This window comes from Elephantulus edwardii, unplaced genomic scaffold (assembly GCF_000299155.1).
Source record: "Elephantulus edwardii isolate Elephantulus edwardi_28Jun2011 unplaced genomic scaffold, EleEdw1.0 scaffold00085, whole genome shotgun sequence".
Classification (NCBI taxonomy): Eukaryota; Metazoa; Chordata; class Mammalia; order Macroscelidea; family Macroscelididae; genus Elephantulus; species Elephantulus edwardii.
The window spans coordinates 561,202-573,666 of NW_006399835.1; the positions used below are offsets into that span (position 1 = coordinate 561,202).

Here is a 12,465-nt window from a genome sequence, read left to right on the forward strand (position 1 = left end):
CTCGGCCTTTGAGTTCCCCTTTTCCAGAAAGCAGTTGGCAATTAACTTGCTGGTTTCTGCTGAAGCTATGGAGGTGGCCAACACTCAACACCAGAAAAATTTTGCTGCAGAGAGCCAGGCAGCTCAGAAATGCCCTGTCCAACCTTTGGAGGACTTGCTGCACACTAGCTGCTCATTTGGGCAGGCCCTTCCTGACCAGAAGCAGAAGTACAGTAAGTTTCAAGTGTTGCTGAATACCTCAGGAGGAGGTCTAGGCCCTCACCAATAAACTCGCATTCAAATATGTCTGTGAGGAGAGCACCATGAGCCAAGGAATACACTGGAGGAAGAATAAGAGCCGCTCATGGACAAGTTTCCCCTGATATCCAACAGTAAAGTATTCCTAAGAAAGCTTTCATAAGTCAAAATAGTGGAAGGTATGAAGAAACAATTAACTTTAATTTATAGGGATTTTTAAAATTATTACTTATGACCTTTATTAACAGGTGCTTGCAGTTTTGTTGACTTTTTAAAAAAATCAAGTTGTACACTTTTATCACAAAATGAGGTTCTTAAAAATCTCAACTTGACCAGATATGAAACAATTGAAAAAACCTTTAAAGGTGTATTGAGAAAAACCAGACTTTTTATTAAAAAAAAAAAAAAACACCAAATTTATCATTACCAAAAAAGAGACGTCTTTAGGTAAAAATAATAAAAACCCCATGCTGCATTGATAATGCAGATAGTTCTAACTATCTGGTCAATGGGCAAAAAGCAAGCACTTTAGGTCTACAACTCCAATCTTCTGTTCATTTCTTATTGCTGGAATTTCCATATTCATTTCTTCTTGTTGGATGACTAAACCAGATGATGGTGGAGATGGTAAGACAGCTTTTACTCAGCTCTGCCCTGTTCAGCCTATGAGTGGATGAATTCTCAGCTGGTGGATCGGCTGCATTTGTCTCTTTGCCATCTTGTGGTTTAGGGTTTTCTGGGCATCTGTGTTAGTAATTGAAGTTGCGACAGTATCAACGTTGAGGTGGCTGCTGACCTTGGGTCTCATCTTGATTTTCCTTGTCTTTTTCACTGCCGTTCTCTCTAGGCTTTTTTTGGCGAGGAGGGCCGCTGTGAAATTGTGGTATATATTCTGTCTCACTGGTCTACCTTGTTCTTCTGCACCGTGGTTGTGAACACCCTCTGTCACTTCTCCCTGCCCAAGAGGCTGGGAATACTAGGGTCCACGCCTATAGGGTCTCCGCATGGAATAAGGTGGGAACCATTGCCTATATGGTAGGTCCTTGTTGTTGGGCCTGGCCTTCAGGAGCACTCTCTGATCCCTTATTCTTCTCCCCAGTCTCACTATTCTGGTAATTCTGCTGGTAGTTCTGCAAAGGACCCCTATATTGTGGAGAAAGTCTAGTATGGTTACCTATAAATAGGCCTGCTGCCTGTTTACTGCCTTGCACTGGAACACCACCAAGGGCTGTCTCCACACCCTTTTCTCCTTCAACAACATCCATGGTCTCTCCATCTCCTCCTACACTGCCTGGGGTTATTCTTCTGTAGGGCGGTCAGGTGTAAAAAGACATCTTCCTTGGTGTCTTTCCTGTTGATAAACCATATCTGTTTGTTTCTTACATTGAACCATTTTATTGTTCCCAAAACCTTTGTTGGGATGACTGTTTTGTCCCCACCGGCAGGTGCTGCCGATGTGAGACCTCCGGGGCTGCTGCTCCCTGTGCTGCCCGTGGTGCTGGGCTTGATGTCGGCAGCACTGAGGACTAGAGTGGCTGGCGGCTGCTTGGATCTCGGCTCATGATTATGGTGGTGGTGACGGTGGTGGTGGGCAGCTCAGGGCTCTCAGGAGTCTGCTCTCCACTCTTGCTATTGGTAGAACTCTAATTTATAGGGATTTTTAAAAATATCGTCTGCCAAATTGTACCAAGTATCACCTAAAACCTAATAACAGTAACATACGGTCCTCACATAAATAGTTCAAAGCTATGGTGGCATGATGCTTCCTGGGGAAGGAGCCTGGTGAAGTCATTCTCACTGCTTCAAGGATTTGCTTCAAAACAAACTGAATTTTAATTTTACTAATGCAAGTCTTTTAACTGTGCTTAGGTAAAACCTATACTTGAACCATGTGTCACTCATCAGAAGAGAGGAAGGAGGAAGGAGACACTGCATGGTTCAAAATCAGAAAGGGTGTCCTCAAGGAATGTATTCTGTCTCCATAACTTTTCAATCTATATACAAAATGCATAACAGATCATCCGGGAAGCTGGACTATGTGAGGAGGAATGTGGCATCCAGGACGCAGGGCTGCACAAGGAAGAATGTGACATCAAGATTTGAGGAAGACTTATCAACAACCTGTGTTATGCAGATGACACAACCCTTCATGCTGAAACTGAGGAGGACCTGATGCACTTGCTGCAGAAGATCAAGAACTGCAGCCTTCAATATGGATAGAAGCTCAACATCAAGAAAACAAAGATTCTTGGTTTTAGTCCTAGGTCCATGATCCACCTTGGGTTGTTTTTTGTATATGGAGTGAGGTGTGGATCCTGCTTGAGTCATCTACAGATATTTTTCCAATTTTTCCAAGACCATTTGTTAAGAAGGCTGTCGTTTCCCCAGTTAATTGATTTCATCTCCTTGTCAAAAGTCAGTTGACCATAGGTAGATGGGCTGATTTCCGGGTTCTCAATTCTATTCCATTGATCTATGTGTCTATAAGCTTCATTAAAGAAAAACTTGGAAGAACCCTAGTAGTCCTAATCCACAACATAAACAGTCTTCTAAGTATCCTGAAAACTCTATAACTAGGAGAAGATAAAATAGATGAATGGGACCTTCTAAGAATCAAATCCCTATGCACATCCAGAAACTTCTCCAAAAGGGTAAAAAGGGAAAGCGCAGACTGGGAAAAAGTATTTGGTAATGACATGTCAGATAAGGGATTTATGTCTAGAATTTATAAAATACTTGAGAACCACGGCAAGATAAAGGTGAATAATCCAATCGAAAAATGGGCAAGGATATGAACAGACACTTCACTAAAGAAGACATTCAGACAAGCACATGAAGAAATGTTCAAAATCCTTAGCTCTAAGAGAGATGCAAATCAAAACAATTATGAGATGTCATCTCACCCCAGTAACACCAGCAAACTTTAAGAGAACAGCAAGCAGCAAATGCTGGTGAGGTTGTGGAGAAACTGGCACCCTGATTCACTGTTGGTGAGAGTGTAAAATGGTGCAACCACTGTGGAAAGTGGTGTGGTGCTTTCTCAAAAAGTTGCAAATAGAGATACTATTTGAGCCAACAGTTCTACTACCGAGAATATACCCTAAAGAGACCATAACTGCCACCCAAGCAGATATATGCACACCCATGTTTATCACGGCTTTGTTCAAACTAGCAAAGAGTTGAAACAACCTACATGCCCATCAACAAACAAATGGATAGAGAAGCTGTGGTATATTCACACAATGGAATACTACATTGCATTGAAAAACAAGGAACTCATGCAATATTATTCAAAATGGGTGAGCCTGGAGGACATTATGCTGAGTGAAATATCTCAGTCACAAAAGGACAAATATTGCATGGTGCCACTGTTGTAGAAAGTGACTGACATCAAGATTGGGGTAAGACTAAGAAAAACTGGATAGAGTATGTATACTGAATTGAAACAGATGAGGCAGAAAACAGTTTAAAAGTGATATATGATGGCATATTATGATTATCACAGGAATCCAGAATTAAGGTTGCATAGTTGAGTGCATTTGGGGGGGCAGGGTTAGGTTCGTGGGGATTGTATACCAATGAAGAAGTTTATCTTTTGCTTTTCAAAGAGAGGAGCAAACTGCGGGGCACGGGGCGGGGAGGCATAAAGAAAAAAAGTGCAACAATGAATGAATAAAAATCCAAAATCTCTGTAAATGTTCATTAAAATTAATAAAATTTTTGTTTTTCAAAAAAAAAGGAATCTTAGTGCTGTCAGCTGAGCTGCTCCTTGGGTCATAATGATAGATTCACTTAGTGCTTTTCTTTTTTCCCCTCCATCTTACAGTGCTAATACTAAGAACAACAACTAATAAAAGTCTTGTGAAAAACAACCAAAAAAAAAAGCAAAGATTCTTACCACTGGGCCAATTGGCAGCACTATTATGGACAGTGAAGAAACTGAGATTGTTCACAGTTTTAGTTTACTTGGCTCCACAAACAATACTCTTGGTATCAACAGCCAGGAAATCAAGAGATGAATTGCATTGGGAAAGTCTGTTGTCATGGACCAACCCAGAGTACTGAGGAGAGACAATGTCAGTCTGGAGACTAAGGTGCACCTGATCCAGGCCATAGTTTTTTCAATTGTGTGCTATGAACAGAGAGCTGGACAATGACTAGAGATGATAGAGAATTGATGCCTTTGAGCTGTGGTGTTGGAGAAGAGTGTTGAATATACCATGGACTGCTAGGAGAACAAATAAGTTCATCCTGGAGAGGGTGAAGCCAGGCTGCTCCTTAGAGGCAAGGATTCTGAAGCTTTGTCTGACATATTTTGGACATGTTACAAGGAGGAAACAGTCCTTGGAGAGGGATGTCATGCTTGGGAGGGTCGAGGCACAGCACAGGAGAGGAAGACTCTCGATGAGATGGATAAATTCAGTAACTGGGGTAATGGGAGTAGGTGTGTCAGAGACAATAAGCTTGGCACAGAATAGAGCAGGGTTTAGGGCTCTTGTACATAGGGTTGCTATGAGTCACAAGTAACTTGATGGCACATGACAACAACAACAATGCAAGTCTTATGTAAAAGTGAAGTGGCATAAAGTAAAATTTTTAAAAACAAGAAATACCTATACTCTGAGCTGGGCACAGCGCCAAAACAAAAGCAAGGCATTCTGGAAAGCCACCAATGAGGGCACAGCTGTCTTCTGTAGGCAGAGGGCCTCTGAGTTGTCAGTGCAGGTTCCCACTCATGTTTTAACTTTTCCATTTTTAACGCTGCTTTTTTAGTTTTTCAAACTGCAGATGTTATTTTTATTAAATTCTAAAAATAAGATTCTTTTTCTACTTTTAGTCCTGTTTTTATTCTCTAAAGTAAGTCACTATTACAAATTTCCAATGCACAAATTATTCTATACCTTTTTGTTTATCAATGTACTTTCTAGTTTAATGACTATTTCTAAAGCATATTCTACATGCCAGGCACTGTTCTATACATAATTATTCACTATTAATTCTGGGGCTATTAAACTAGATTACATAAAGTTCAGTAATTTGTCCAAATTCACAGTCAGTGAATAGTAGGTGTGGAATTTGAGCCCAGCCAGCTTGGCTCCAGGGTATAGTCAATTTTAACTAATGAGCTGTGCAAACTTCTTGTGTGGCTCTTTGTAGGCCTATACATAGAGACTTACAAAAGATTTTTAATGACTTTATAAAATTTCACAATGAAGATGACTAGCATTTAGCTCATCATCTTTCTCACCTCATTGCCCTGGTGTTGGAACCAAGTCGTAACTGACCTTTCATTGGGATTTTAGAGGCAATAAATCACAAAGAAGGGGAAAGCCCATCTTTCTCCTGCAGAGCTGCTGGTGGATTGGAACCCTCAGAGAGGCCCCACTTTTCGGTTAGCAGTGAAACTCCCAATGGACTACACCACCAGAGCTCCTTTTTAATTTTGTGTAACGTTATTCACAATTAGAAATTACCCTACATTATACATCAGTGTACATATATTTCTATGCATATAAAAGGACTTTAATAGAATAAACAGGAAAAAAAAACCACTGCTGTTGAATTGATTCACACTTCTATTGAACCTCGATCTGATTTCTGAGGCTGTAATTCCTTCCAGGAGGAGATGGCTCATCTTTTTCTCATGGAACAACTGGTGGATTTGAACTTTTAAACTTTGAGTTAGAGGGGCAACATTAATGCATTCTGTTACTAGAGTTCCTCTTAAACAGACTAGATCCCTAGACAGGAAATTGCTAGGTTACGTGGATACGGTTTTATAATGCTATTAGTCTCTGACCAAGAGATTTCCTTTGAGATGACTTTGTCATAAAACAGTTCTGATCTAAGTGGAATATCTCTTTAAAGTTTTTATTACTATTCCCTTTTATTATGAGTGTCTTTATAAATCTGATCTTATTATTGAAGGTTGGAAAGTTTATACACAAGCTTATGGATATATTTTAAGATTGTCTGTAGTATTTATGTTATTAATGATAAGATATAAAAACTAGAAAGTAAAACTCCAAAACCCAGATAGTCATAACTTCAATGTTTTGTAACTCTAGTGCTTTGCAAACTGAGGACACCTATTTTGTCAAATAGAAGGAGGTCTGGTGGCCTAGTGGCAGGAAGCTGTGCTACAATTCTGAAGGTACATGGTTCGAATCCTCAGGCTACTCTGCAGGAGAAAGATGGGCAATCTTTATCCAAGTTATTAACTACCTTTAAACACCCCTCCCAGGTGTCATTTACAATTCCATGGTATAGAACAAGAACAATTTTGTCACATAACCTTCCAAAAAGGTTATACTACTACCAACCAAGATCTGCACAAAACTCCCTGGATATCCAGAAAACAAGTTTACTACTGTTGAAAGCTTCAACGAAATTTGCTTTCTCTGTTGACCTTCATAGTGTATGGTCAGGTCACTGACTAGACATGTGAGGAGTACTTGAAAAGAAGTTTAAAACTTTAGCTGAATCAGAACTACCTAAAGGACTTGGTAAAACACAGGCAGCTTGACTCCACCACATAGTTTCTGATTCACAGTATAGATTTACAAGGTTTGGGAGTGGGCTGGGGCAGAGATCTTTTACTAATGCTCTCCAGATGATTCTAAGATGCAGTCAGTACTGGGAACTAGTATTCTGGACAGGGCCTAGAAGGGAAATGTTTCGTTACTATTCACATGGTTATTGCCATCTAAAGTGATTTTGTAAAATCTAGTCCCATCACATCACAGATCTGTAAGGGAAGTGCTAGAGCCAGAGCAATGTGGTGAGTCCATGAGTCATTCCACTGCCTGTGGGGTATAGGGTGATTCATAGATACCAAAGAATTCCTTCATGAAAAGATATAACTGACGATGACTTGATACAGGATTACCTGTATCACAGGCCATTAGTTTATTATCTCTGAGTTCCTCACACTGTCAAAGGCTTGTCTAGAGGAGGGATTAGCAGTAAACCATGAGATACTCGAGCTAAAGCCATTGTCTTTCCTGAGCCTTTCCTAATTCTTTGACATATCCAGGCTAGTGTCTAGGATGAGGATAGGAAATGTTCTAGCTTATGGTTTAAGCTCCCAGCCCAGTGTGAAGCTGTGGCTAATACATTGGCAATTGAGAGCCGTCCATGATATTGATAGCTAAGAACTCATCATAGAAGCATAAAGATTACAGATGTGTCTTAGCGTGTAACTAGCAATGTCTTTCATGACTCTGATAAACTAGACCACCATACATAGTTGTTCCAGTTTAATTAGCATTATACTGCCCTCCCTAGTTATAGAAAATTTTACTGACAGAAGCCAAAAAACATATTGAAGAATTAATGCTTTCCCCCCTCCCCTACTTCAGTCGAAGATCCTCTGTAGCCCAGAGGTAATCCTGTATCAAGTTACCATGGACCACATGACCATGGCACCAATAGGCCTCTGGGAACAGCATATCATGAGAGATGTTGGATCTGACAATGGTGTCTTTCACTAACTTTCTCTCCAGAGGAAGTTTTTCATCTGACAAATCAGGTTACAGAAAGAAATGATAATTTTAGTATAATGGAAAAGGTCAAGAAACTGATCAAACAAGAGAAGATTGAAGTTGAGGTGACACTGAAAGAAGCAGAGAAATTATTGTCAGGAGAAATATTTTCTTTCATATGTAAAAGCAAATATACATTCTAGTAAAATTCCAGTGACAAAGTATTTATGCTAGGCACCTGGCAGCTACTTGATATACATTATTGTATATAATTTTCCCAGCAAACTATTGACTTTTTTTTACAAATGAAGAAATAGAGGCACAAAGAATAGTGACTGCAGATCCCTTGATTATAATGACAACAGGGACCATGTCTAAATTGTTCGTCAGTTTCTTTCCAGTACTTACATCCTCACTGGGGAGATCTGGTGGCAGAGTTCAAACAAAGGGCTTCAAAACCCACAGATTGCTGTTTTCTAGTGGGATGAATCCACCAGGGGCTCAGGGGCTAAAGATGGGACATCTCCTCCCATGCTTTTTCACAGTCTTGTAAACTCAATGGCGGGTCAGTCTGAGTCAATACTGACTCAACAGCAATACTTCACTCAACTTGAAACACTCACTAGTAAAAATGTGACCTACCGTTCAGTTACATGAATATTATTATATGGGAGCTTGTCAGAGAACCCCAGGCCCCTCCCTGTTGAATAACGTATTATAACACAATTCTTAAGTGGTTAATATATTTACTAATATTTGAGAGTAGCGAAATAAAATATTGACTGGTGTATAGTAAAGGTTCAATAAATGCCTGTTAACTGTTGAATGAATAAGTGTCCTCGGACTTTATTTTTAAAGCAAGTCATTAAAAAAAAAATAAACTTTTTGTCCAAAAATCCTTAGGTAGTTTAAAAAGTGACATTTATAAAATTCTGTTTGTAAGAGATAATGAAAATTATTTGAGAGGAATTCAATGTGTGTGGATTAAAAGTTAAGGAACTATCTCTGGCTTTATTCTTGGGTATGCTCTACTAATTTAAAAAATGACAAATAAGACCTTTTGCCAAAAAGTAAGTTATATTGTCATGCTCAAAAAGTGGTTTAAGGTATGAAAGGATGGTTAAACATAAGAAAAACAATGTAATTGGACATATTAACAAAGCAAAAACAAGAATCATGTGATCTTTGCAATTGATGCAGAAAAGGCATTTGACAAAATCCAACACCCTTTCCTGATTAAGACAATCAGCAAAATTGTAACAGAAGGGAATTTCCTCAACATAGTGAAAAGTATATATGCAAAACCAAGAGCCAATATCTTTCTTAATAGAGAAATACTAAAAGCATTTTCCTTGTGAATAGGGACCAAACAAGGATGTCCACTGTCACCACTTCTATTCAATATTGCATTCAAAATGCTTGCTAGGGCAATATGGCAAAAGAAGAAATAAAAAGAATCCAGATTGGCAAAGAGAGGGTTAAACTATTGCTTTATGCATTTGACATAATAGTGTACACAGAAAACCCCAAGGACGCAACAAAAAAGCCTGTTAGAGCTAGTAGACCAATTTACTAGAGTGGCAGGATACGAGACCAAAAATTAGTGGGATTCCTATACAATAACAAAAAAGAACTCAGGGAAGGAAACCAAGAAAGCAATGTCAGTTACACTAGCTAACCAGAAACTCAGATACTTGAGAGTGAACCTAACTAGGGACACAAAAGACTTATAAAAAGAAAACTACAGAACATTTCTGCAAGACACAATAAAAAAACCTAAAGAAGTGGAAAAATATGCCTGTTCATGGATAGAAAGATTCAATATTGTGAAAATGACTGTCATATCAAAAGCAAAATACATGTTCAATGCAATCCCAATACAGATACCAAATTTATTTTTCAAGGAGATCGAAAGGGAAATTGACACGTTTATTTGGTACCCAAATAAGCAAAGAGCTTCTGAAAAACAAAAATGAAGTGGGAGGCATAGCACGCTTTAACCTCAAATCCTATTGCACAGTGGTAGTAACCAAAACAGCATAGTACTGGTACAATGACAGGTATATAGACCAATGAAACAGAATTGAGAACCCAGAAATGGACCCAGATCTCTATGATCAACTGATATTTGATAAAAAGCTAAAAACTTTCAAATTGAGGAAATGACAACCTCTTCAACAAATGGTGCTGGGAAAACCTGCAGAAAGCTGAAACAGGATCCACATCTCACACCATACACAAAACTCAGTTCAAGGGAGAACAGAGACCTGGAAGTAAAGCCCCAAACCATAAAGTTCATCAGAGACTAACTGGGATCAAACTTAGAAGGCCTAGGGTATGGTATAAAAAGAGTACCAAATACAGCCATAAATGTTCAGTATGGAGAGAATACAAGTGATGAATGGGACCTTCTAAAGGTTAAATCTCTGTGAACATCAAAAACTTTTTCCAGAATGAAAAGAAAACCTACTGATGAGGAAAAAAACCATTTAGCAATACCACTTCAGACAAGAGTTTCATATCAAAAGTTTACAGAATCCTACAGGGCATCCACAAGAAAAAAACTGATAAAAGTACAAAATGGGTAAAAGACATGGAAAGACTTTTAACGGAGGAAGGTATTTGGATGGCTAATGGACACATGAAGAAATAAATGCTCCAAATCACTGGCAATAAGAGAGATGCAAATCAAAACCACAATGAGATACCATCTCACTCCAGCAGCAATGGCAAAATCCAACGGGACAGAAAAGAATAAATATGGGAAAGGATGTGGCAGATAGGAACTCTTAAACATTGGTGGTGGTATTGTAAAATGATACAACCACTCTGGAAGACAGTTTGGCATTTCCTCAAAAAGCTGAACATACCATATGACCCAGGTATTCCACTGCTTTGAATATACCCCAAGAATATGAGAACTGAGTCACAGAGACCTGTACACCAATGTTCATAGCAGTGTTCTTCACCGTCACAAAAACGTGAAAACAGCCCAAATGTCCACCCACAGTGGAATGGGTTGAGAAATTATTCTACATTCACATGGTGGAATATTATGCAGCTCACAGGAACAACGATTTAGTAAATTACTACCTAACTTGGGAGGGACTGGAGAACATTACACTGAGTGAACTAACTCGGTCTCATAAGGACAAATACTATACAAGGCCACTGTTGTAGAACGTGTATGAGGATCCAAGGGGAGGGGAGAAGAGGGAAGTAGAGGGTTGAGGAGGGGCAGATGTAGTCTGAGGGGGGTTAATCATAAGTTTGCACAATTTGATGGGAGAGATGGAGTGGTGGGTAAAAGAAATGGGAAAGATCCAGTGTGAAAAACAATGTATACAAACTTTTTTAAGTAAACTAGTATAAAATAAAACTTTTATTTAAATTTTAAAAACGTGGTTAACTGGCTCTGCAGAGACTCTCACAGCTAAATTTTATCTTCTTGATCCAACCTTCGAATAAGTATTTATTTACATTCAAATGTATCATCCACACCCAGCCCCATATCAGTAAAGATGAGTTTTTTAAAAGCTAGATCATCCAACAACAATAAGTAAATAAATAATTTTTGACAAATTATAAAAGGGTTGGTTGGTCGATTTTAGGCAGGAACACTTTTGATAGCACTATGGTAACAAGTTATTGAAGATCCAAAGGGCAAGTCTCTCCAGTTGACCTCCTCATCGCTCATCTGTAGGAACCTTTCTAGGAAAGAGAGGTCTCTGTAGAGAGTTGTCAATTAGACACAGCACTCGCTATAACTCTTAAACTCTGATAGTGTAGTCCATAGGTAGATGCTCTGTTAACCCAACAGTTGTATCTCTTTGGAGGATCCAATTCACTAGCTATCATGGAAAGCTATTATGGAAGAAAGATAGGCAACCTCCGGCTGTGTGATTTACAGCCTCAGAAGCCCCATGGGGGCTCAGCGCTGAGTTAGTTTTAACCCAATGACCACGCAGTGCGTATGAATGTGAGAGAGAAATAGATACAGACAATACAGCTCTTACTTTTTAATTTGTATTTCCATAGACCCTCTCCATTGTACACACAATTAAGAAGATTGAGTCTGTGAAATTAGTAAACTTCATTTTCTTGTTCTCTTTCCAAAAGTCCCTTTGGTTTTCTAGCCATTTTAGCTATGATTTTTGTGAAGTCATTATGTTATAACCTAAAGAAGTAACTTTCATGGTAGAATACCATAAAAACACAGTGAGGGATGCGATGAGCCATAGGCAATTTTATTTCCACATAAAATATAGGCATCACAGTACGTTAATTTGAACATTACCCATATTCAAAAAAGCAAGAATGACTTTGAAGCCATAATTCTCATACCATTTAGTGCCACTAGATGGCATTATACCCTATTCACATTTTCTCAGGCTGCCTCTTCAGTCATACCCATAAATACTTAATCAGCTTGGACATGTATCTGTAAAACTGGGTTATTTCTTTTTCTGAGAGAGTTTTATGAAAAAGCTTATCAGATTTTTTTTAAACTAAACTCAAATGATCCCAGGTCGCCTTCTCCAGTGATTTACTTTTCGGTGAATTCTGGTGAGTTAGAGGTTTACAGTTTTCCCCGAAGGGACTGTGTTACTTTGTTTGAGAAAATTGCTATTCTTGCATTCGTTATTGGTTTGTTTTCTTTTATATTGAAGTTAAGTTGAGAGAAAAACAGGAGGATCTTTAATCCATATTAAAATTCCCAACATTTTAATTATTTTCAAAATTT

At 38.7% G+C, this 12,465-nt stretch overlaps 1 pseudogene; it reads right to left on the reverse strand.

Annotated features, from left to right (window-relative positions):
• Positions 1–791: 791 nt before the first annotated feature.
• The window catches only part of LOC102862571, an 84,897-nt pseudogene continuing 73,223 nt past the window's right edge, over positions 792–12,465 (reverse strand).